Source organism: Lepisosteus oculatus, chromosome 23 (assembly GCF_040954835.1).
Source record: "Lepisosteus oculatus isolate fLepOcu1 chromosome 23, fLepOcu1.hap2, whole genome shotgun sequence".
Lineage (NCBI taxonomy): Eukaryota > Metazoa > Chordata > Actinopteri > Semionotiformes > Lepisosteidae > Lepisosteus > Lepisosteus oculatus.
Genome location: NC_090718.1, coordinates 3,871,568 through 3,896,644, shown reverse-complemented (window position 1 = coordinate 3,896,644; position 25,077 = coordinate 3,871,568). Strand labels below are relative to the sequence as shown.

The 25,077-nt window shown below is 42.6% G+C and overlaps 4 long non-coding RNA genes across 4 annotated transcripts; 1 reads left to right on the top strand and 3 right to left on the bottom strand.

Moving 5' to 3' along the window:
* Positions 1-327: 327 nt before the first annotated feature.
* On the bottom strand, positions 328-3,148 carry LOC138224920 (uncharacterized). The gene is made up of 3 exons (XR_011183416.1): positions 2,993-3,148; positions 1,428-1,571; positions 328-415 (listed from the first exon to the last, which is right to left on the bottom strand). It is a non-coding gene; the product is annotated as an uncharacterized lncRNA (long non-coding RNA).
* Positions 3,149-5,649: 2,501 nt separating this feature from the next.
* Positions 5,650-17,473, top strand: LOC138224724 (uncharacterized). The gene is made up of 6 exons (XR_011183146.1): positions 5,650-5,698; positions 6,235-6,403; positions 7,014-7,141; positions 12,011-12,094; positions 16,553-16,678; positions 17,158-17,473. It is a non-coding gene; the product is annotated as an uncharacterized lncRNA (long non-coding RNA).
* LOC138224721 (uncharacterized) lies at positions 6,112-10,207 on the bottom strand. The gene is made up of 5 exons (XR_011183143.1): positions 10,082-10,207; positions 9,657-9,751; positions 9,153-9,291; positions 8,673-8,755; positions 6,112-6,456 (listed from the first exon to the last, which is right to left on the bottom strand). It is a non-coding gene; the product is annotated as an uncharacterized lncRNA (long non-coding RNA).
* Positions 11,851-16,603, bottom strand: LOC138224728 (uncharacterized). Its single transcript, XR_011183153.1, has 3 exons — positions 16,519-16,603; positions 16,402-16,447; positions 11,851-12,076 (listed from the first exon to the last, which is right to left on the bottom strand). It is a non-coding gene; the product is annotated as an uncharacterized lncRNA (long non-coding RNA).
* Positions 17,474-25,077: the final 7,604 nt, after the last annotated feature.

The window sequence follows — 25,077 nt, the reverse complement described above, 5'->3', positions numbered from 1 at the left end:
AAAACACTTCTTAGTTTGCTTCCTAACCAAGTTCACATTTTCCTCTTTTCATAAAAAAGCTGAACTGTGAACTGATTCTTTGAAATACACGAGACATACAGAGATTCAAGGTTCAACACTCATAACTGCAGGTGCAGAGCTGTTACTGAAAACAGAGTATGTGTATCAGGTGATACAATGATCACTGTATTGTTTTCCTAACAATCTATTTCATACCAACATTTGTTAAAAAAATAGGAATGTGATATTTTAGAATCCCCTGAAAGAGTAGGCCATAACTCCCTCTTAATGATGAAAGAAACTGCTGTTAAAAGTGACCTTTTATGAAGGTGAAGCAGCAGATTATTGACTGTCCAGGTGGTCCTCATGATCCTCCCAGCTCAGGGGCTCAGGGAAAGGCCTGTGACTGACAGCACTGTTGAGAATGAAGAAATACAATTATTCTTCCATCGGTAAATATGAAAGCAGATTTGACAATGTGACAAGGCTTCTTAGACCCAAAAGTGCTATATACACATTTCATGTCCATGTCAAAATGTAGTAATTGATATTGAAAATCATTATAAGCCTAAAAATCAGTCTGTTTCATGCAACTATAGGTTAACAACCTGCCAAAACGTCCCACTGTATTACTCAGATATTTACTGGCCTTCGCCAGTCTGGTGTTACACTGTCCCAGACACGTATATATACAGTATATACAAACACACACGTTTAACTGCAGGTACAAATATAATTCTCAGACTTCAAAACAAGTATTGACAGGTTTGCTGTGGATTGGGGTGTCAGCAGCAGGGAAGGGAAGTTGCTCAAGACCAGAGGACAACATCATCAATACAAAGCCTGCTGTTTAATTATTGTCTGTTTAACCCAAGCCTACTGTTTTAATACTTATCATGAATTAGCTCAAATCATTATCAGCTCAAATAACTGTGATAAAAACAAATTTGCCAGAGAAGCCTAACAGAATGGAAGCAGTCGAAAATAATAAATACCAGTGATGGATTTCTGCTCGGACAACGTGGTCCCAAAATCATAGCTTTGATATTCACAACATGCTTTTATCTGACTGCATAAGGTAAGACTGGACTTGGCAGGGTTAGTACAGTAGAAAGTCCAGGAGCATGTCAAATCACCTGTGAGCAAAACTCTCAGATAGTCCCAGATAAAACTCCAAGAGTAGGAGTTGAAATGACCCATCTGAGCCCTGTAGAACCCAAAATATTTAAAAATATACCTCAGGAGTCCTTGAACTGGGGCTCCAGTATGGAAATTGTGGGGCACAGGGCTGAGTGACACCTACTTGTCCAGTTTTTAAAACCTGACAGCAAACGTGCAAATCACAGAACATGCTTCTTCATAACATCTGAGGAAGTCAGTAAAGCAAATTCACTAGAGTTACATTAGACCTTAAGCTCTTTATTTACCTCTCACAGCTGCGCTGATAACGTGCTTCTCCCCCCACAGGAGCTCAGGGGTCTTCACCCACAGGAGGGACCCTCTTCACCCCCTCAGTGCAGCTCTCCTGGGGGACCTGCAGCAGCTGCTCAGTCACTGCAGACCAGAACAGACTGAGAGGGAATTAAACAGGAGATTCTGGGAGACTAGACTGTTGCTGTAGAAACAGGAAAGTGAAAGTAATGTCAGACTTTCCATTAAGAATCGAAAAGCTAGACTTTAGATTGAGACATGTTACATGTTGCACTTCTGTAATACTTATTCAATGAAAACTAAATGAAAGCGTGATGCCCTGTGGGATACAGTCATCTGCCAGGTTGACCAGCAGACAGAACTCAAGACCAGAACACACCTTCGTTAAATTACAGATAAAAAACAAGTCTACCCTGATCAAATAAAACAAACAAATTCAAAAAAAGACTTGTCTCCAAAACAGATGTAAAAAATAAATTTCTTCTCAAATTTAGAAAAAAAATCTTTCCATTTCCACCCTCAAAAAATACATCCAATTTTGTCTTCTTACCAGTATAAAATAAAGTGGCTCAGAAATGGATTTTCCTTTTATTCCTTTTCTTGAAATCAAAAAGAAATGACTTGTTAAGCCCAATTTATCTTTGCCTTTGTTTCTCGTCCTTTCAATCTCTTGTTTCTAGAGAACAGTCTCTATTACCTCTAAAAGACTTTGTCTTGCACATCAAGAGCTCATAAACATATACCATATATGACAATAATACAACACAGCAACAACAGTAGAATACCATAATACAGAACAACATTTAACAACATTGCTCAGTCAGAATTCAGTCCAGTATCACAAGATTAAAAACAGATAATTAACTAGTAAAGTGTCTAAAACAACAACAATGTGATCCATAGCTCTGAACAATATTTTCCTTGTTCAAATTGAATGCTTTTAGGTATAAAGGGAATACAGGAGATCTGGTAACTCCTTTCAGAGAATAGGAGTGTATATTCAAAAAGAAAAAATGAGAGGCATCATCTAAGATTTTATGTGCAAGGTTAATAACACGTTGCTCTGTAAGACATGGTACCGAGTCAAAGCTATATATATATTTTTTTATATATTGATAATAGTTATTGAGAACAGACTTAAGCAACCCGCCATTAAAATCTCCCCAAATTTGGGGGTATCTGGTGATATTAACTCAAGGTCTTGAATATAATGATAAAGTATTTCTGAGGTAGTTTTATAACTGGCATCAGAAGAAATATACACAAGAGTTACAAGAACCAATCCAAACTCCCATGGTAGGTAGGTCTTAAAGAAACAGACAGGAGTTCCAGATCTGGTGATTTAAAGGCGTGTCGGTTCACAATTCTGCCTTTAACTATCTTCTACTATCTGTATGTCTCTTGCTTATTGCTTTACCTTCTTCTTTTTTTCTACTTTTCCCTTCTTCCATTGCCCTCTCTTTGTTTTGCTATGGTTCAGTTTAATACCAAGTCTTTGTTTTTCCTTTGTCTTACAACAAGTTCTCTACATTTTTTTCCAAATGGGAAATCACATACTCACCTCATACAGTCAGATGCAGTTTGTGTGCAGCTTGACTGAAGTTTCCACTCTCTGTCATCTCTGGGTTCGACTTATATGGCCTGCAGGTAAGAGTGCACCTGTGTCTTGTTCCACTACTGACATCATGGTGGTGCTCCATGTTGCAGTACCTCTGTTCTGCCATCTAAAAGTGGTCAAAGGTCTCAGTGAAATCCATGACACTCTTCCTAATAAACCTCCAATTCAGTACTTTGCCTCTAGTGGCATCACAAAAATGATAAAAACAGACATTCATAGTTTATATTGTTATTCAAAGTGATGTGAAACTAACCATCAGAAGTTTACTTTCTACACATTCTACCAGTGAAGCAGATGGACAGAGTGATAGCTAGAGAATCCAGTTCATATCCAAACCCTGCTAGAGAAGAACAGTGGCACACATGATCATGACAGAGACAGGAAAACATAAGGGAAGAACTGTTATTTTAAAAAGGGCTTTACTTTGTGCAAAAGAATCAGGATTGCAAAACACAAGGTGTGTGGTGGCAGAGCAGAGATACTCCTACTTGCATTGTGGCAGCTGTGTCTTCTAACAAGCTCAGTGTGCAGGATCTCTCTTTCCCAGAAGAAGGAGCCTTCAGGTCTGAAATAAACCACAATCCGAACACTCTAAATTACAACTGGAGCAAGTCCTCCCATAGGAGTGTTACAGATACAAGGATTCCTAAAATCTCTCACCTTGCACGATCTTGGTGCAAATCTTGGCATTCTACAAGAATGTCCAGGTCAAGCTATGCTCAAATTCCTGACATGGAAGAGTCTGGGTTTTCTTCATTTTGTGCCTTGTGTTTGCATGGTGGCTGTATCATTCTCTACAGGATGTCTAATGGACTGTTCCAATTTTAAAACTTCTGCATGAATGTCAAAGCCTGCTTCAGGTTTAGGCAATAGCTAACAACATTAAATTGTTTTTTGACAATAATGGCACTAGGGTAAAATTGCAATCCAATTTTATTCCTTTGAAACATTTCACAGCTTTTAAATGGCATACTTTTTACTTTGATTTTACTGCATTTACTTGATTTATAGGTATAATTTAAAATTGTCTCATGATTCAGTGAGCACAGTCACACTGACTGAGTCTTACACCGTTAAAGTGATATATGTACATTATGTGGCAGCCACACTCCTCGGTCACCGTAACACACAGCTCAAGGCTGTTTTAGCAGTTAAACTGAAATCGACGGGTTTGCTCTAATAGTGGTCAGAAGAAACACCATACAGGATACAAACGAGAAAGTTTTATATACATGTATACACCTACACACACAACATTTGTCAAGTGTGGATTCTGTTGTCAAAAATGATACTTATAATACTTATGAGCTCTGCTCACATTCGTAGTCATAATAATGCTAAGAGTATTTATGAAGACATAAAATGATTCAGAGGGTAGGTTTTCTTTTTTTTAATTTAAACAAAAGTGGCTCTCTCTAATCCTACAAGTTCCTTACTTTCCAGAACTTCAAGCACATCCTCTTTCATAAAGAACTGTGTGAACATTGTCATCTAGTGTTGTCACTTACTACCTAGAGAACAATATGATTGGCTGCTCAACGTCTTAGGTCCAGCCGATAGGAATTGAATCGATATTCCTGTTATTGGCCAATAGAATCCTCTGTACATGAACAACTGTCCAATAGGAAATCCAGGTAATCCAGCCCCCCTGACAGTAGAGCTTGTGTCTAGTACCAGAGCTTTTTTCCAATAAAAACACCTCACCCCTTCAGTCAGAAAGAATATTTGAAAAAATAACAATTCTGTAGCTTGATCACATATTAGGGAAGTTTGAGTCTACTCAGGACTTGTACAGAACCTGGAAATGTATTACTAATCGATTATTAAAATCTGTTACTGCAAGTGGTGTGTAGAGTGAGAGAGACCTGTAGGTCATTGGAAGAGATTCTATATTTGGATAATATGTTTAACTGAGGTCCATAGAGTGTAGGGCTGTTAGAACTAGAACACTAGAACAGTCAAGCCACACTGTTTTGGGGGCTACACAAGATGATGTTATCGGACATAATGGGGTGTATTCTTTAATATGAAGTAATAAAGTTATTTGTCAGAATCATCACTAATGTGTTTAGGAAACTCCAGTGTGATTGAACCACACGGAATGATTAACTCCCTCTGGTTTTGACAGTAAGACACGACCTGCCAGCGATGAATCTCTGATTAACTAGGACCGACAGCTCTGTTCTGTTTTAAGAACATAACTGTCACAACTGTGTTTACTTGTGTGTTATCACCTGTTCCTGAATCAAAATCTTTAAGAGAAAATAGTTGACGTGTTAATATGAGAAGATGTGCCTTAAGCATTTGTAAAACATGAATATTTCCAACCGCATCAGTCGATTAAATCTCCAGGGAAAACAAGAGTATCATGTGCCGGATCACGAATCTTGTTTTCTCAAACTGAAATATTTATATCTTTCACAGAGATATGTAGTTTGAGTTACTCATAAAAAAACCTTAAAACTAAAAGTATTGAAGCCATCAGACCCGAAGATAATCCCTGACCGGTCTGGAGTACAGCTCTGTCTGAATCGAACTCCCCCCCTCTTCCTGCATGGTCGCGTTTACATGACGTCATCGACACCAGCCTCACCTGCGCCAAGCGAGCCGAGTCCCACACATGCGGAGTGGAGACGCCACCGGCAGCAGGTGAGTTTATTATTGCTGGATTTGTTTGCTTTGTTTATTATTTATCTGTGAATTTCTGTATAACTCACACCGTTCTTTTTTTTGGTTAAGTTTTTGTAATACTTTAAGTAACAAACTAATTAAATGTGGTTTTTATTTTTATTGTAAATTTGAACAATAGGCAACATCTTACGAGTGACTTCCAGGGACCTGTAATGGTTTTCTCGTTCACACATGGTGTCGGTTTCTGAGCTTGTAGTCACGACCCGTTCAATAACGGTAATTCAGCTAGGCAACTAAACACACATCTGCAAAGAAAATATTTTACAGATATTCATCTCCTTTATATACACAAATATATTGAGGTTTAAAGGAACAAGTAATAGGTTTATTCCATGCTGAAAAAAGAGAAGAAAGAAACAGATAAATATTAAAAAAGTGTTAGTCATTCCTGGTTTTATTTTCACTCTTTTACCACAGTAGTCAATCAGTTGAACACAGGTAGAAGCTGTTGCTTTCAGTCTCAGAGCCTCTTCAGACTCCTGTTCTGTCTCAAGGTGTCCTGTTTCTCTGCAACCTGATGGCCTCCCAACACACAGACACCACCCCACAGCCAGAACCATTTCCACTATGGAGTTGACACCTGCTTGTTCCTTATTTGTGTTCCCTGTGACCAGCATTGTCTTGAGGTGACTGAAGACTAGGAATGTTCAGTGTAGTGTTCAGGTGAGAACACAAACCTTAAATCTGCAGCCCCTCCAATCAGCTCCATTACAGTGCTGCAACAAGCAAATGAATTCATAGTTAGCAGGATGGATTTAACAATTAAGAAGGTAAACAAATTCGACATATCAAAGAGCCCAGCATTCACTGGAGACTGATATCCTGTAGCAGAGATCACCTCCTCTCAAATACTACAACTGAGAGCATTATTACATGTCAAAGTAGGAAATAGAAGAATGACGAGCCAGAGACAATACAGGCAGAAACACTGAAGTGATTCAGAGGGAATAGGGAATGAGATATGTAGAAATATATCATACAAAACAAAGTGATCTACAGATTAACTTACACCCCTGGAGAAATATGAACAATAATAGCACTGAATATGTCTTAAGGATTGTGCAATATGTCTTACTTAGAGTAAAGTTATGTCAAATAAATTCAGAAAACACAAGGGTCAAATATCTTCACTGCTCTCAGTATCCCTGTTAAGGCACATTCAGTAACAGAATTAATTCCCGGTCACTGAACAAATTCAAGTACAGGAGACGGGAGTTTCCAGACTCTGCATAGAGTTAAACTGGCAGACCTGACTGCTGTCTCTTCCCCTCAGAATCAGCTCCCAGAGTCTGAGCCGACTGGAGACAGTTGTTATACTGCTCTGCACTAGAACAGGAGCCAGTGGACAAGATCACCTCCAGACTCCAGCATGAAGGAACTCTGAGCCTCATCCTGACCCAGGTATTCATCTACAAGCACAGGAGCTGACAGAGAGGGGCAAGAGGGGCTGAGAGCCGGAGAAGATCCCAGCAGGCCAATAAAAACACATTGACAATAATACAGAATCTACCCCTCTCTCAACTAGAGTATTGATTCAGTCAGCTCACACCCTGGCAGAATTAAAGACAAACTGAAATCTAGAAATCTGTTCAAGACAGACGAGTAACAGACAGTCAAGGGATCAGAAACTGTAAAAGAAGTGACAGCAGAAGCATGGTTAACAGAAAAAAATATTTAATGTAGTAAGAAAAGCATTAAAGAGAAATACAGGAAGCCCTCAGTTTAATAGAATAACAGGAGGAAAAGATGTTTGTTTTTGCTGAATGTCCATTAATTAAAGCATCATCTGTTTCATCCCCAAAACACTATTATATGAAAAACTGTACAAGTATATAAATTATATAGATGCTCTCTGGATCTTTTGACTTCTTTTAAACAATTGAGATCAGTAGTCAAAGAAACTCATTCCTTTGTATTTTTATTATAACGGACAAGCTGTTGATGTCATGTGTCGAAAATGTACTGAATTAAATTTACTACAGCATACAAAACAATAACACCTGTTGTTAGCAATTTGCCTATTGTTATCGCAGGGAAAGTCCAGTGTTGACAGTTTTACAGACAGAGTTCCCCTTCAGCAGATTGTGTCTGTTAAACTGAGGGTTTTCTGTAGTTCCTTTCAGTCACACAGCCTGTAGGTATTATAGAACCTCATACAGCACTGAGGACACCTGTAGACTGATATCTATTTTTACATCAAGCAGAAGTATTCAATGAGAGCAACCCAAAAGTATTTCATAGTTCTGGACTAAATGAATCGAAATCAAAGCTCTTGAACTTTTTTTGAACAGAATTAAGTTAAAAGTTGATCAAGATGATAATTCTCCTCAGTGAAGAAGGTGGCCACAGTTGTATCATGGTAATAAATTCAAATCACATCTCAACACTGCTGGATTAGGACAGGGGCTGTACTGTCTTCAGCTCCTCCTCTGAGCTGGGATGATGATCACATGTAGAAGAGTGAGGAGTGGGGTTAGTAGTGGGGTTGGGGTGGAGGAGCTGAAGACACTCAGGATTCCTGTGATGATCAGAGATCACTGTGAATTATCAGCCTTTAATTGGAACTGATCTGGAACATTAGTGGCAGAGTAGCAAGTATAAAGGAATCTAGTCTGTTTTACTCTAGACAGCATTTCCAGTCTGAATGAGTGTCTGTGGGAGGCTGTGCTGAAGCTCAGACTATTGTAAAATAATACACTGAGATAGAAAGAGATGCCCTGTGTGGCAGAAGAATATTTTGAGCAGAAACACACTGAGGAGTTATTACCTGAGCATTCAGACAGTGTACAATAAAGATCACATACCTGTAAAGTGCAATATAGCTCATAGTTCAACAAAGTGACAAGAGTGAGATTTAGTTCTAACTGTGGGGTGGAGAGGTGTTATTGTGAGAAGCTGCTGTAGGAAATAGGAGACATTGTGCAGAGCTCACCTGGAGACTTGGGGGATATGAGTCTCTTTTCAGTTTTCAGCAAAGCTTTTGAATTCAGTCCAGCCTGGTTCCAGTCTGTCAACCTGTGATAAATAAACACTTAACATAAATATACTTGAACCCTAAAGAGCAAACCTTCTTGAATAGTGTGTGTAAAAGGCAGAGCTGGGGTTGCCAGTAACACACTTCACACACAGAGCAGCAGGCAGAGAAGGAGAGAGGGCAGGCAGAGAGTCTAATTCCCCAGCCACTGTCCACTCCTGAAGCAGAGTGCAGACTGCTCTGCAGTGGGAGAGACAAACTAATGTAGCAACAGGAGACTAGTGGTGACAGAGATACAGGTAAAGCAGCGACAGATGATGGAACTCTAGACAATTACAGACTAGGAGAGAGGAGCTGTACATGTGGGACGTCAGTGCTGCAGCTGTAGTGAAGGAGTGTCAGTGTGATGTCAGGGTGTAGAGATCTAAACCAACTCACCCTGTCAATCCCAGAGCCAGATTCTGACTCTTCACAGTCTGTCCTCAGTAGAGGGAGGAGCAGCAGGAGACAGCAGGGAGGGAGATGAAGGTGAAAGTAGAACCAGGCTGGAGGTGAAGTCAAAGTCTTTGTTTGAAAGCTGGTATGACAGACAAATGCAGTCATTAAAACTTCAAATCGAGCTGTGTCAGAGTACATTTCACACTACAGTGAGTAAGAACGGTAGTAAAGGACTGAACAGTGAAGTAGTGGAGTGAGCTCCACTGTTTCAGAAGCCCGAGATCACACGCTGTTGCTCTTAGCCGCCACCAGAGGGCAGCCTGCAGCCACAGACGGCAGAGCCAGGTACACGGTCTCTATACGCGGCTCTGCTGACAGCTGCACCCACAGCCAGACAGCCCGCTCCTCTTGGTCAAGCCAGGGTACCAGTGAGTTGCCCAAGAGAGCTGACCAGGGCTGTGAAAGCAGCGCCCTATCTGTCTGACACCATTCCCCGGTTCTTACCCGACATGTTGTCGATACCAGAGCAGCAGGCAGTAAAACTCTCCCCTCACTGTCACTGGGGCCGCGAGTCCTGGCCGAGCTCCGGAGTGAGAGAGCTGGAGAGAAACGAGATGCAGAGAAAATACTGAAACTTACCTCTCGGCTCGTACATGGTCCCGCCAGACTGAACGAAAATGTGATTTAGTGGACAAAACCGAAAAAAGAGTGATGTTTGTTAGTCTCGAATGACAAGTACATTTCAAGAGCAGTAAGAAGCAGCACGTTATATGAACGAATATTCACAGGACTCTGCAGACAACAGAAGCAAAGCCCGGAGAAAATAAGAATAAGAAATAGTGTAGAAAATTATTGTAAAACAATGACCTATTACAGGCTTAAATGCACAGAGCAGTAAAGCTTGAAAAGGGTTTGAACGAGTTACTTACCACTGTCTGTCTTGCCCGGCTCTCGCGCGTAAGGAGGATTATCAGGTGGGTCAGAATTTATAGGACCTGGAGCCCAAAGTAACCAATAAACAGGCGAGACGACATTATTCGCGGCTCTGCCCACCAAAATCCTTTATTAATATTCAATATATAGGCAGCGGTTTTACAATCAATCTAATTTGTAGTTCGTCCTCCCAGCGCATGAGGGCGGTGCAGCCCCACCCTCTACTGCCAACAGGCGTGGTTTGGGTCGTGACGTCATGGATTCTGATTGGCTGAGATTCTCATATTTAAATAAGCCCCGCCCCCAGCATGGGTCCTTCCGGAAGTTCTGCCGAAATGGGGAGGTGAGGTTTGTGAATGGCCTCCCGATTTTATTGCGTTTTTAGTCGTTTTTTGTCCTATTTTTTAATGATATTGTTATGACACATCACGGAATCGTTAAGTCGGATTCAAAACTGGACGTTCCTGATTTTCAGCTAGTGAGTATCGAGCGATTTTGTGTTGTTTGTGTTTGAATTGCAAGATGGCGGCGGTAACTCCTCATTTGCATTTATTACAATCGTTCGCTGTATTTTAATGAGCTGATTTGAATTTCACTTGTTAATATGAACTAGAAAAATAGTTTTTGGCTAGAATTGTTTTTTATTTTTTAAGGTTTTAATTGTTTTTTTTTAAAACGCTAACTTTGCTTTAGTGTGGAAAAAGTGACTTTCTGTTTTTTGTAAGATGTTTGTTAACTCATATTTGCATTAAATTTGCATTTATTAAAATCTCGCACTAATCACTTGTATTTTAATTAGCTATTTGTGTATGTGATAATGTGAAATAAAAAAAACAATCCTAGTGAAAATAACGTTATTTTCTCATGTTTACTGTGTGAATTGGTTTTTTTTCTGCTGTTTGTTTTGTCAGTAAGATGTCGGCGTTAAAGCTCTCATGTGTATTTAAATCTGTATTAAAATCGGTTGACCAGTCACTTGTATTTTAGTAAGTTCTGTTTTAATGATTTCTGTTTTTCTTTTTCTTTTTTCAATTGGAAAGAAAGCGTTTTCACTCGAATGCTTTTTGATTTCTAAAATGTGTTTACACTTGCACTGAACACAAATAAAATTTAAATTTATTTGACTTCTGTGGTAATTGTCTTTTTTTTCGAAGAATGTATTTTTAAAAACTTGGTTGCTGTCTTTCAGATTGTGTTACTTAAAAAATGTAAATATATTAGGGAAATTGAAATAAAAACAGTTGCTGTCTAAATTTTTAAATACTAATTAACATTTCAAATTATTCTAATTCATTATAATGAATGATTTGTTTATGTATTAAGTGAATTAAAGTTCATTAGTATTAAACAAATCTCACCGGGGGCTGGTCTTGGAGATGGGCTTCTGCGATTGGGCTAAACCTCATGTCAATCATATAAAGACAACCCTTAAGAACTGCGTCATTTTTGGGGGTGTGGTGACTTGATTGACAGGCCTTTCAACCAATCAGAATAGAGAAAATGGGGTTTTATTCCATAATTTAAGTGCTGCTTCAAATTGACCAATCATCTGGGAGCATAAATCTTGGAGGTGGGCTCTAATCCAGACATTTTGATTGGCTGGTGTGACGTCATCATTTGGGGACACCCTCTCATGAATAATGGGACACACCCCTTAGTCAATTATGCGACACGCCCCTTCGTTGACCACGCCCCTCATGGATATGCATCGTGGGCGGTGCTTGTTCACCATTTTGTTTGGTTTTATGTTTGTGCTAGAAATAATGTTACGAAGAAAAGAAGATGAAAGTAAGACAGAAGTCAAAATTCTTTATTAAGTTTTGCAAGCATACAAATCAAAGACAGTTGGCAACAATGAAACAAAAAAACACAGTGAGTTACAGAATAACAAGTAACGGCGTCCGGGATGACGATTTCCTGTCCAGCGCCAGCAGTCTGGTCAGTGCGGGACGGGTTCTGTCCGGGCGGCAGGGACAGCAGCCAGGGGAGACCTGAAACAAGACAAGCAGGTAAGAGCTCGGATTTCAGCACTGAGCAGCAGCGCAGCGACAGTAATCAGACAGGAGTGAGGAGCTGTGCTGGGGGAGGGGCTCAGGGAATCACTCGGCAGTACAGCGCAGCTCGCTTTGCGGAACACGGGCTCGTCCTAATGTCGGGAAAATGAGTTTAGAATAAAAAGGGCTCAAGACATCCAGACCGTGTCCTTACTGTCACGAGAAATACTCACCCGCTTTAATTTCGATTCAAATTTAGGAACCATATGAAGCTTTATTAATTTCAACGTTCAATCACTACACATCGGTTAGGAAGCTGACCAAGACGCGGTTTGTTCACATCGCGCTGCAGCGCCGACAGAGACGCGGTCTGTTTGTTCGAGCTGGGTTGTGCTTTTTAAACTCTACTCTCACCCGTATGTTGCTTTTATATTTTAACTCGTTCTAGGTTCGCCTTGGCTTTTTCAAAAGAACTCACCGCTCTAAGAACTCTGTATATTCCGGGGTCATGCAGAGCGAGGTGTGCTGTACAGTACGGCCATCACATCTGTCCGGGACAGTGCGGGATACCGAGCACTAGATCAGTTAATGGGTTCTAGACTGTTGAACAGTTAAAACTCCAGTACAGAACACTCCCCTCAACAGGGTGTCACTACTAATCAAGTGCTTCCCGTAACTAGATCTAGTTCTCCGTTTGCCCGTGAGCACAGGTCCCTCAGTTCCACAGCAAATCATGTCAACCCCCTGCATTGTTAAATACAACTAGTCCTAGATCTACACCCAGTACCCCAGCAATGAGCCACAACTTTACAGTCAAGCAATGTTTATTCATAAACAGGAGACAATGAATAACAAACAATAAAACATACAGTTGATTTTTGTAATTGCATACATTTGATCATATTCAAGCACTGCCAGTTCACTCCTGTAATTTCAAGTGACAGTAAAGACTGGGAAACATGTGGGTGAAGCTGCCTTTGAGACAATAACTGCCTGCAGTCTGGACACAGGCAGCTCAATATTCTTAGCATCCTCCTCTCTGCAGCTACCAAATTGTCTATTCTTGAGGTTTTTTTATTTTCTTCAGCCTGTAAAATGCTGCTCAGGAGGTTTTTAATGTGGAGACTGGCCTGGCCAGTACAAGACTGTCCACTGTTTCCTCCTGCTGACCTCCTGACTGAGCTGTTCCTGCAGAAGACAGTGAGGTGTAGATGACAAGCCCAGCAACAGGTTCAGTGTTCTGGTTTTAAATCTTAGATGATTGAGAATAATAGTATTGATACAGAAACAAGTATATAAAATGGAGTTGTAGGCAATTACAGAATATGCTTGATGAATTGTACATGTCAGATTTCCACATTAATGCAGATTACTTCAGTGCTGCAGCTGTAGTGAAGGAGTGTCAGTGTGATGTCAGGGTGTGGGGATCTAAGCCAACTCACCCTGTAAATCAGATTCTCCTCAATTTGGAAATCATAATCTCAGATCTCTGTGAGTGTGGATAAACACCAGGAGGCAGCAGGAATAGTGGTGAATTAATCCTCATCATGTCATATGGTCTGATTTATTGGGACACATTCATGTTACGTGCATTTCAGAGTGTAAACCAGTAAATGAGCTCACTGTACTCAGCATCATCAATGAAGATGAGGTATCGCCTGTTCTAGAGATGCTTTTATTTTGCATCATGCTAAAGCAGTGACTTTGAGTTGGATTGAGATCTACAGACACTCTTGACCAGTTTCTGTTTTGTCCTGATGAGCTCTTTGGTTGCACTGACTGGATGTTTTGGGTCATTGTCATGCTGCATGGTGCAGCACTGTCCAATAAGTATGGAAGCCTTTTCTGCTTCATCAGACACCCTGTTTCTGTAAACTTCAGAAATCACTCTGCTGCTGCCATCATTAGCTACATCCTTAATGAAGATGAGTGACCAAGTCTGAGACATTCCTGCATCCCCAGGCCATGACATTACCTCCACCAGCATTCAGCATGCGCTTAGAGTACAGAGATGACAGATTCAAGTGTTTAGAAAGAAAGGAGCTGCAGATGCTCCAGTGAACAGCACCTCCTGTGAGAGTCATGGCCTGGCCTGGGGAGATCATGAGGAGACTCCTTCACCTGTCTTTCTCCATCAGCACTAGTGTACTGGGTCACTGCAGCTCAAACCTGAAGGCTGTGGACTCAGAGCTGAGAGCTCCAGCAACACCTCAATGTCCTCTGTGCTCCCTCTGAGCTCAGATGCTGATCACATGTACAGGAGTAGGATTAGAGGTGGTGTTAGTTAGGGACCATACATGTCATCTACATCTCAGCTCAGAGGACACACATCAAATATTCAGGTGCTGTAGCTTTGAGTCAGTTTATAATGCAACCAAGGAGGTCATCAGGAGAATAACTGTAGAAACACTTTAACTTGTTGCGTCTAATGCCTAGATTTCAATGCTATTGACAGAAGGAAAAACAATTGTATGATCACCCGAAGACTAATTAAGAATTTGGTGGGAACAGCAAAGCATCTCGGATGATTACAGAGGGCAGTGAGCTCAATGGGTCTCAGACCTCACGCAGTTACTATCTCAGAGGGATATACAAGCACATACTGTTCTACACTCTGAAATGTATTTAAAGTGAATGTGTCCCAGTAACTTCTAAATGGAAAGCTGAACTTTTTTATTCCAATATGATCAACTGTATGCAGAGAATTACCACAGAATAAAACCAGGATAATATTTCTGTTCTGATCACAAGAACAAATTGCTTGACTGTAAAGTTGACTCATTGCAGTACTGATGGAGGACACTGTACCTTTCCAATGAAAACCTGCATTTTCAAGTATCCCACAGTATCAATACACCTTGACAGGAGGGGCTGACTGACACGGCCAGTGAAATGAATTAATGTGCTTTGTTCATATTCTGTGCTGTTAGAATTCTTCCACTGGACCATGAAAAAGATCTGAGTGTCTTTGGGTGGGAGTGCAGCTGAGGCTGTTGGTGAAAGGAGATTGTTCAGCTGTAGGAAAAACCTGCCTGTTTGAATGTGCTCAGAGTGGAGAGGAGTGTCAGTGTGGAGCTGCAGAGAAACAAGTAGGGGAGAATTCCACACCAAGAAGAACATTTATTCTGGCTCTGGAGTTTTCTTCATGTGTGAGACAATAGCTACAATTGTCCTTAACACTGTCACTGTAGAGTCCTGATATCTGAATCACATTCACATACTAACTGCAGGATTCAGACTCACTCCACATCATCAGAAAACATGTCCTTCCCCTGCAACAGTCGAGTTCACCCAAACACAAGCGCAGGAGAACTGCTGTGGTTTGGAAGCTGTCAGAAAGCAGGCAAGGGGCAGGAACCATTAACATTCATCACAGGAGAGTGTATAAACCAGAGAAAATAAACTGGTTTAGTAATGAGTGCTGCGAATGATGTTTATTAACTGGTTGGGCAGGATGTTGAGGTAATGGGTTGAGCACAGGTGTAGAAGTGATTGCTTTCAGTCTTGGAGCCTCTTCAGACTCCTGTCTCAAGGTGTCCTGTTTCTCTACTACCTGATGGCCTCCCGACACAGACAGCTCCACAGCCAGAACCATTTCCTTGTTTCCTTTCCAGAGTGGAGTCAACACCTGCTTGATCCTTATTTGTGTTCCCTGTGAGCAGTGTTGCCTTGAGGTGAATAAAGAGCATGAGTGGCCAGTGTAGTGTCAGTGTGGGAGCCCATCTTGTCTCAGGGTATTGTAGTGTGAAGGTGGGACCTTGATACTGGAATCAGAGCTACTTGCAGCCTCTCCAGTCCACTGCATTACAGTGTAGCTGCACCCAGTGCTGTTGAATTGATAATGAGCAGGATCAGCAGTAATTAAGCAGCTGGTTGAGTCAGATTACTGCAGTGGAGTGCACTGGAAGGGCTGCAAGCTTAGAAGCTCAGACTAAAACCTATTTTTAACCTCAGATGAGATTTAATCTTGTGTTTAACTGTCCCTGTTAGGGGATTTTTGGTCTCTCGTGTCCGTGTTTGAAAACTCGCTGTTTAGTAGCAGAGACGAGCAGCTCCGGGATCCGCCGCCCCTATTGGCCGAGTCTGAATGAGAAGGCAGGTGCGGTCAGTCTGCAATTAGACTTCAATCCGCGGCTGTTTAGCGGTTCCGACGCCCGAGTCGCTTCTCTGCCTTTAAATGGCGAGTTTGCAAACAAGGAAAGTTTCTCAAATTTACCGTTTAGCTTGAGCGGAATCCTGGGCGACGGCTGTCGGCTTTTCTCGGTCCGAGTGGAAAGTATTATAAAATGGGGCTTGAAAAGTAAATGAATTTCGAAACTTACTTTTGGCGGAGCTGTCGGACGGGCTGTAGGACTTGTGGCTTCGACTCTGCGGAGAAACATGGTATTAAAATCGTGCTTCAGCTTCTTTAAACTGCTTGTTGCATGTTGTGTTTTTACCTGCACAATACGCTTTTTCTCGTTTGTATTTCAGGTTTCTCCAGGATCCTGGCGCGGCTCTGGGCTTTAAACGACGGCTGTCGGGTCTTTCTCGGTGTGGAGACCTGAGCGCAGACCCACCCGTGTACCGAGTGACCGGAGCTCCGCGGCGGATTCACAGGCGAGTCCGAGTCTCTTCTTCCTAAAGGCCGAGAGAAACCCGGTTAGGAAAGCGCAGCTTCAAGACTCGTTTAGGATTGAAAACCAGTTTCACAGGGGCTTCGTCTCTCTTACCGGTATCGACTCACTGTGGAGCTGGAGGTCCGGATGGGTTTTCTTTCTCCGGAGCCGGTTTGCATGAAGACGCGCCGACCGCTCCGTTTAGCTTGAACTGGGGGAAACTGGTAACTCGAGTTACTTGGTCACCGACCGCAGGAAACTGGAGCCCAGCCGTGTGAGACCCGGTGTGAAAACCGAAACCCCCGGTGTGAGGAGAGAGAGAGAGAAACCGCTTACCGTGATCTCGAAACGCCGCCTGTCCTGTTGTAAAGGTTAAAGCGAGAGAGTTAAAACATTTAAAATGTATTTCTCGTAGAAAAAGGTGCCGCTTTTGTCAAAACCTGTAAGAAAAACGTAATGCATGTTTTTTTTTCCCGGCAGCCGAGCAAAGCGCCTGTACCGGGAGAGCAGCGGGGTACCAGCCACCTCTCTCCCAGCCAGCGAGCCGCCGGAGTCCCCCCACCTCCCCTCCCTCTGGCCGGGACCCCAGCCTGCTTGGGCTTGGAGCACAGACCCGCCCCTATTTATAACGTGAACCCCCTGATGAGCGCGAAAAGGACGAAAAAGGTAGCAAAATAAGAGACACTAGGGACCGAGATGGAAATGCGTGGATACCTGCTTAATAACACTGCTGTATAGTATAATTGTTTTATGCTTTATATCCTTATTTGCTGTAATAAACTGCTGTGACTGTTAATTGGTTAATTGATTGGTCTGGGGTCTGGGGTGTGGGAGGGTGGGGTACAGGGGTGTAGAGAACCGTGAATCGGGTTGAATTGAGCGCTACAACCGCGGGACACCGGGCTGTCGTGGTCGGGGGAATCGGTAGTCGTGAGCCGCTGGTCTGGGGCCTAGATTGCAGCCTCCATCCCCGGCCTCGATTAGAGCCCCGCAGCCCGGTAGGTGAAGGATGACGCTCACGCTGCTGAGGGAACGCGTCCCGTCACCATGGTGACTGAGACAGGGGGTGTGGCTGGGCTTAAGGGCGGGGTTCAGTGTTAATAGTGTCCAATCAGCGTGTGGAAGAGGTGAGTGTAAGAACAGCCAATCAGAAGAGTGCAAGTTCAGCTCGAGAGAAAAATATCAGCCGAGCCAGGCGGGTCTCGAACCCGGGGCTCCGCGATGGAGATGTGTAGAGTCGGTGTTTAGCTGAGTGAGCTATATTTCCTGCCAAATCCGAAGTAACTCCGCGGTCATACTTATCTGGCTACATTTCGGTAAACGAAAAAAATCAAAGGAATAAAAACGTATCCCTCCTGTTCTTGCAATTCTAAAAGTAGTCTCTCTGCTCATCTACTGTGTTTCGGGTTTTACAAAAGTTCTTCTTTGCGGGCTTGAACCCAGGTCTGCACTGACCGCACATTAGCCTGGGGATTTGAACCCGGAGTCTCACCACCCGCAGACCTGTGCGCTACACGACGAGCCACAGCGCCGTGCAGAAATTTAGCGCTGCCAAATATAAAAGCTTTAAAACTGGAATTCACTCTCCGGCCGAGAGCAGGACCCCCTTCTGTAATAAAGACAGAGCAGAGAGCACAGCTGGACTGCAGGAGCTACTGCACAACTGCAGCTCAGATGAAGTGAATTGATGATGTCTGTGAAGATGGAGGAGAGTTGGAGCTGCGCTGAATCCTGCAGTGATCTGTAGCTGCTGTGATCCTGCACAGTGTTCAGAGGGGCTGTCAGTCCTGCCTGTTGCACAGGACTCTGCTTCACTGTGAAAGGTGTTGCAGTGAGTCAGTGTGACTCCATCTGTTTGTATTGAGCAGCTCTGAGTTTGACAGTATGATGGAATTATAAATGTGGACAATCAGGCTTCATCTTTCCACTGTTCTCCATGAGAATATCACCCCTCACAAGGTACAGAGCTCATATCACAAACTCGATATAATGACTAGCAGAGAGCTCTATCATCACCACGAAGACCACAGTTTCCTTCACAGACACTGGAAATAAAACCCAAGAGCATGGAAGAGGTGTTCACAACCTGATTTTAATTAAAGAACAAAAATAAGATAACAAGTGACTAAAAGTTTGCTCAGGAGTGTTTTATTATGTTAAAACAGTACATTAGTGTAGTGAATTATCAGAATGAAGGAGTAAAGGAACAGTCAGCTGATATCTGTGTCCATTCCTGAGGCTGGTCCAGATTCTCCAGAGGCCGTCCCTGAGAAGCAGTGTAGGAGCAGCTCAGACAGAGGGATCAAAGAGCACAACACAGTTTACTACAACAGGGATCATCTCCTTTCAACACAACAACTGACAACACTATTCCACATCACGATGGCAATAATAAGAATGAACAGAGAGACAATATAAACATTACAAACTGCAAACTGAAGAGATCCAGCAGAGACAAGTTTAAGTGTAAAATCTGTACAGGTATATATAAAGCAATATATATATATATAACAGATATTCAAAACACTGTCTATGTCTATAAATATTCAATAACATTGCTGGAAAGTTTAACATTGAAATGTTTAGGGAATTCTTTTTAAATACAGATTAAATCAGAATCTGTATTCTCTCTTTATCTATTCTAGTGCTGAGAAAAATCAATATTATAATGTAATAACTAAATCAACAAACACAAATCAACACATAATCTCTGTCTTCTAGATCTCTCATGGATACAGTATAGAGCTACAGATGAGAGAGACTGGAGCTAAACCAGCTGGTTACTGGTTAAACTGGACCAAACAAACACCTTTTCCCAGCTCTTCAGCTGCTGCTGATCAAAAACACCTGGATCATCTGCAGCCACACTGACCCCTCCAGGACCAGGACTGGACAGCCCTGCTGAAGACACACACTGACCCCTCCAGGACCAGGACTAAACAGCCCTGCTGCAGACACACACTGATCCCTGCAGGACTGGACACCTCTTACTTACTTTATTGTCCCAGAGGGGAAAGTGTTTTTGCAGACAGGTAAAAGACACAACACAATACACAGCACATTTAACACAACAAGAGCCAATTCATAATATGTATGATTAGAACAAATAAATAAAGTAAAATCTACCCTCAGTTCTCACAGCTTCTATTAAAGACGAGCTCTTGTCCTGCCTACCTCCTTCCTCAGGGCTGTGGAGTGGACAGTGGACTGTCCAGCTGGTCCTCATGATCCTCACAGCTCAGGGACTCAGCCTTTGGAAAGGTCTGAGCTTCAGTCTTGTTTCTCCAGTAACAGTTAGAAGACGCGCTCTGACACACGAGGGTCTCACCATCATCGTCTTCTTCATCACCAAATTCATCTGCACGAAGGTTCACGATCACTGAGGCTCAACGTGTCTGAAGCAGAAATAAAGTTTCCACAGCAACTCGTGTAACTTAGCGCCGTGATTTCATGTGCTCAGACGAACAAAATACGAGACAAACCGCAACAGTTTACAGCTAAAGCACAAAAAACCGCCTCGGATTTTTCACAAAGAAAAGCGACACCGATTAAATGTTACTTCTGGCTAAATAATAAATCCTTACTGTTTCTTAAACGCAGAGGAACAACAACACATTTAAAATTCCCGCCCCTCTCCTGAATCTCGGAGTTTATTGGGCAACTGGTCCGAGTCTCGTCTATAATTGGGAAAACTTACTGTCAATCAGAAATAACTCCCACTGACCAATCGCGACATCGCTGGGCTCAATCCAGAGATCTGATTGGCTGTGTATCTTCTCATTCATAAACAAGCGAGTACTGACCCCAGTCACATGATCCGGGTGTTTAATACACAACAGACCCTCACTACTGCACTGTAAACCAGCCCTCCATAGACTCGTGTATCACCACCGCCGCCGGTCGAACTGTTATCGGAATCGACACCCCCTGCTGTAGCCCGATCAATAGGCTTCGTTTTATTTCGAATTCACTGACACTGCGGACTTTCTTACGTTTTCACTTTAACATCCAAAGACATCCCCGAAGTCCACATATTTAAAAGTAAATTGTAGTTTTGAAGGACGAGTCACAATAATGACAGTTTTGACTCCAAAACACGATAATAACATGCTTTACAATAGAATTTACATTATAATTTAGTATTATACTCGTCAAATTACTTTTTTACAGGACTCCGAAACATAACCTATATCTAGTAGCCTTGAAAAATAATCTAGGATACACATTTTAATGTTAAAGGATTAAGTGAACAATCAGTTCAGTATACAAGAAGGAAAACACAACGTTCAGCTCACACCTGAAGAAGGCTCGACAGCCGAAACGTTGTATTTTCTTTCTTCTCTTTTCAGCAGGTAATAAACCTATTACTTGTTCCTTTGCAGCCTACGCATGCTGACACGGCTACCCACCTGAACTACTCCAATCAGTTTAAATGTCGACATTTAAAGATGCAGTAACACTGTGAAAAGAGATGTCAGAAGGTGACATTTCACAGTGTGGCCGCCAGGCGGAGACTTTGCTATAAGTGTCTATGGAGGCTGTTTATAATGAAGCCCTTTTCAGTTTCCAGCTGTGCTCCACTGACCGCGATGTTATCTGTATCCAGTCCAGCTCCTGGCCCTGAGCCTCAGTGACACAGCAGACACCAGCTCCAGGCCAAGAGTCTCAGACTGACATTCATCAGCTCTGAATGAGGCTCAGTGGGATGTTGTGCTGAAGGTGCCTGAACACTTGTCTCACTCAATGATCTTCCTGAACACGTCTTTTCATCAAGATAACAGGCTCAGTGCAGTGTGCTGACTGAAATCATGTTCTCATCACAAATGTTTTACTCGAAGGTCAGGTTTTCAGATTCTGTGTACGTCTCTTTGAGGAGGCCATTTTGAGAAAAAACAGGAACGTAGACAACTCCTCCTTCTGATTCTTCCTCATTCAGTATCCTTCCTTCTGTCTCTGTGTGGAGAGGCAGTCCAGCGTGATGAGAAAGAGACATTTTAAAGACGTTGAGACAGTGAGACACCAGGGCTGAAGATGTGACCTATGCTGACATCAAATTCACTAACATACCAGGACAGTGGATCTATTCCAGCACAGCCAGGATCCCCCTACATTGAGTACAGACCCCCCACAGCTGCCTCCGACACTGGAACACTGTGAAACTGTCTATCTGCTACACTGGAACACTGTGATACTGTCTGGATGATGAACTGTACACAGTGATACTGTCTACTGCACTGTAACACTGTGATACCGTCTCCTGCACTGGAAAACTGTGATACTGTCTGCTGCACTAGAACAGTGTGATGCTGTATATCTACTGCACTGGAACAATGTGACACTGTTTGTTGCACTGTACACTGTGATACTATCTGTCTGCTGCAGTGTAAAACTGTGATACTGTCTGTCTCCTGCACTGTAACATTGTGAAACTGTCTGTCTGCTGCACAGGAGCACTGTGGCACTGTCTGGCTGCTGCACTGTAACACTGTGATAATGACTGTCTGCTGCACTGGAACACTGTGATACTGTCTGCTGCATTGTAACACTGTGACACTGTCTGTTGCACCATACACTGTGATACTGTCTCCTGCACTGTACACTGTGATACTTTCTGTCTCCTGCACTGTAACACTGCGATACTGACTGTCTGCATCACTGTAACACTGTAATACTGACTGCTGCACTGTAACACTTTGATACTGTCTGTCTGCTGCCCTGGAACACTGTGACACTGGCTTCTGCACTGGAACACTGTGATACTGACTGTCTGCTGCACTGGAACACTGTGATACTGTCTGTCTGCTGCACGGGAACACTGTGATACTGTCTGCTGTACTGTACGTTGTGATACTGTCTGTCTCCTGCACTGTAAGACTATGATACTGTCTGCTGCACTGTAATACTGTGATACTGTCTGCTGCAGCCATGTAACACTGTGATTCTGCCTGTCTGCTGCACGGGAACACTGTGATACTGTCTGTCTGCTGCACTGTACACTGTGTTACAGTCTGTCTGCTGCACTGGAACACTGTAATACTGTCTGTCTGCTGCACTGGAACACTGTGATACAGTCTGTCTGCTGCACAGTAACACTGTGATACTGTCTGCTGCAGCACTGTAACACTGTGATTCTGTCTGTGTGCTGTTCTCTTAACACTGTGATACTGTCTGCTTTACTGTAACACTGTAAAAATGTCTGCTACACTGAAACACTGTGATATTGTCTGCTGCACTGTACACTGTGAAACTGTCTGTCTGCTGCACTGTACACTGTAATATTGTATGTTGCACTGAAACACTTTGATACTGTATGTATGCTTTAATGTAACACTGTAATACTGTCTGCTGCACTGTAACACTGTGATACTGCCTGCTGCACAGTAAAACTGTGATACTGTCTGTCTGCTGCACTGTAACACTGTGATACTGTGTCTGATACACTGGAGAATTTTGAGACAATCTGTCTACTACAGTGGAACACTGTGATACTGTCTGTTGGGCTTGGATACTGTCCGTCTGCTTTACTCTAATACTGTGATACTGTCTGCTTACTGTAACACTGTACAATGTCTGCTACACTGGAACACTGTAATACTGTCTGCTGCAATGTACACTGTGATACAGTCTGTCTGTTACACTGGAACACTGTGATACTGTCTTTTAGACTCTAACACTGTAATACTGTCTGCTGCAATGTACACTGTGATACAGTCTGTCTGCTGCACTGGAAAATTGTGATACTGTCTGTCTGGTGCACTGTAATACTGTGATACTGTCTATCTGCTGCACTGTAGCACTGTGATACTATCTGTCTGTTGCACTGGAGCACTTTGATACTGTCTTTTACACTGGGGCATTGTGATACTGTCTGCTGCACTATAACACTGTGAAATGTCTGCTGCACTGTAACACTGTGATACTGTCTATCTGCTGCACTGTAGCACTGTGATACTGTCTGTCTGTGGCACTGGAGCACTTTGATACTCTCTGCTGCACTGTAATATTGTCTGTCTGCTACACTGGAACACTGTGATACTTTTACACTGGGGCACTGTGATACTGTCTGCTGCACTGTAACACTGTGATACTGTCTGCTGCACTTTAACACTGTGATACTGTCTATCTGCTGCACTGTAGCACTGTGATACTATCTGTCTGTTGCACTGGAGCACTTTGATACTGTCTTTTACAGTGGGGCATTGTGATACTGTCTCCTGCACTATAACACTGTGAAACTGTCTGCTGCACTGTAACACTGTGATACTGTCTATCTGCTGCACTGTAGCACTGTGATACTGTCTGTCTGTTGCACTGGAGCACTTTGATACTCTCTGCTGCACTGTAATATTGTCTGTCTGCTACACTGGAACACTGTGATACTTTCTTTTACACTGGGGCACTGCGATACTGTCTGCTGCACTGTAACACTGTGATACTGTCTGCTGCACTGTAACACTGTGATACTGTCTGCTGCACTTTAACACTGTGATACTGTCTGCTACACTGGAACACTGTGATACTGTCTGCTGCACTGGGACACTATGATACTGTCTGTCTGCTGCAGTGTAACAATGTGATATTGTTTGTTGCACTGGGGCACTGTGATACTGTCTGTCTGCTTCAATGTAAAACTGTAATACTGTTTGCTGCAGTGTAACAATACAATACTCTCTGCTGCACTATGACACTGTGATACTTTCTGCTACACTGTACACTGTGATACTATCTGCTGTACTGTTACGCTGTGATACTGTCTGCTACACTGGAACACTGTGATACTGTCTTTTAGACTCGAACACTGTAATACTGTCTGTCTCCTGTTCTCTAACACTGTGATACTATCTCCTTTACTGTAACACTATAAAAATGTCTGCTACACTGGAACACTGTGATACTGTTTGCTGCACTGGAACACTGTTATACTGTCTGTCTGCTTTTCTGTAACTATGATACTGTCTGCTGCACTGGAACACTGTGATACTGTCTGTTTGCTGCACTGGAACACTCTGATACTGTCTGCTGCACTATAACACTGGGATACTGTCTGTTACACTGGGGCACTGTGGTACTGCCTGTTACACTGGGGCACTGTGATACTGTCTGTTTGCTACACTATAACACTGCGATACTGTCTGTCTGCTGCACTGTAGCACTGTGAAACTGTCTGTTGCACTGGAACACTGTGATACTCTCTGCTGCACTGTAACATTCTCTGTGTGCAACACTGGAACACTGTGATACTGTCTGTTACAGTGGGGCACTGTGATACTGTCTGCTGCATTATAACACTGTGATACTGTCTGCTGCACTATAACACTGTGATACTGTATATCTGCTGCACTGGAGCACTTTGATATTGTCTGTCTGCTGCACTGGAACACTGTGATACTGTCTGTCTGC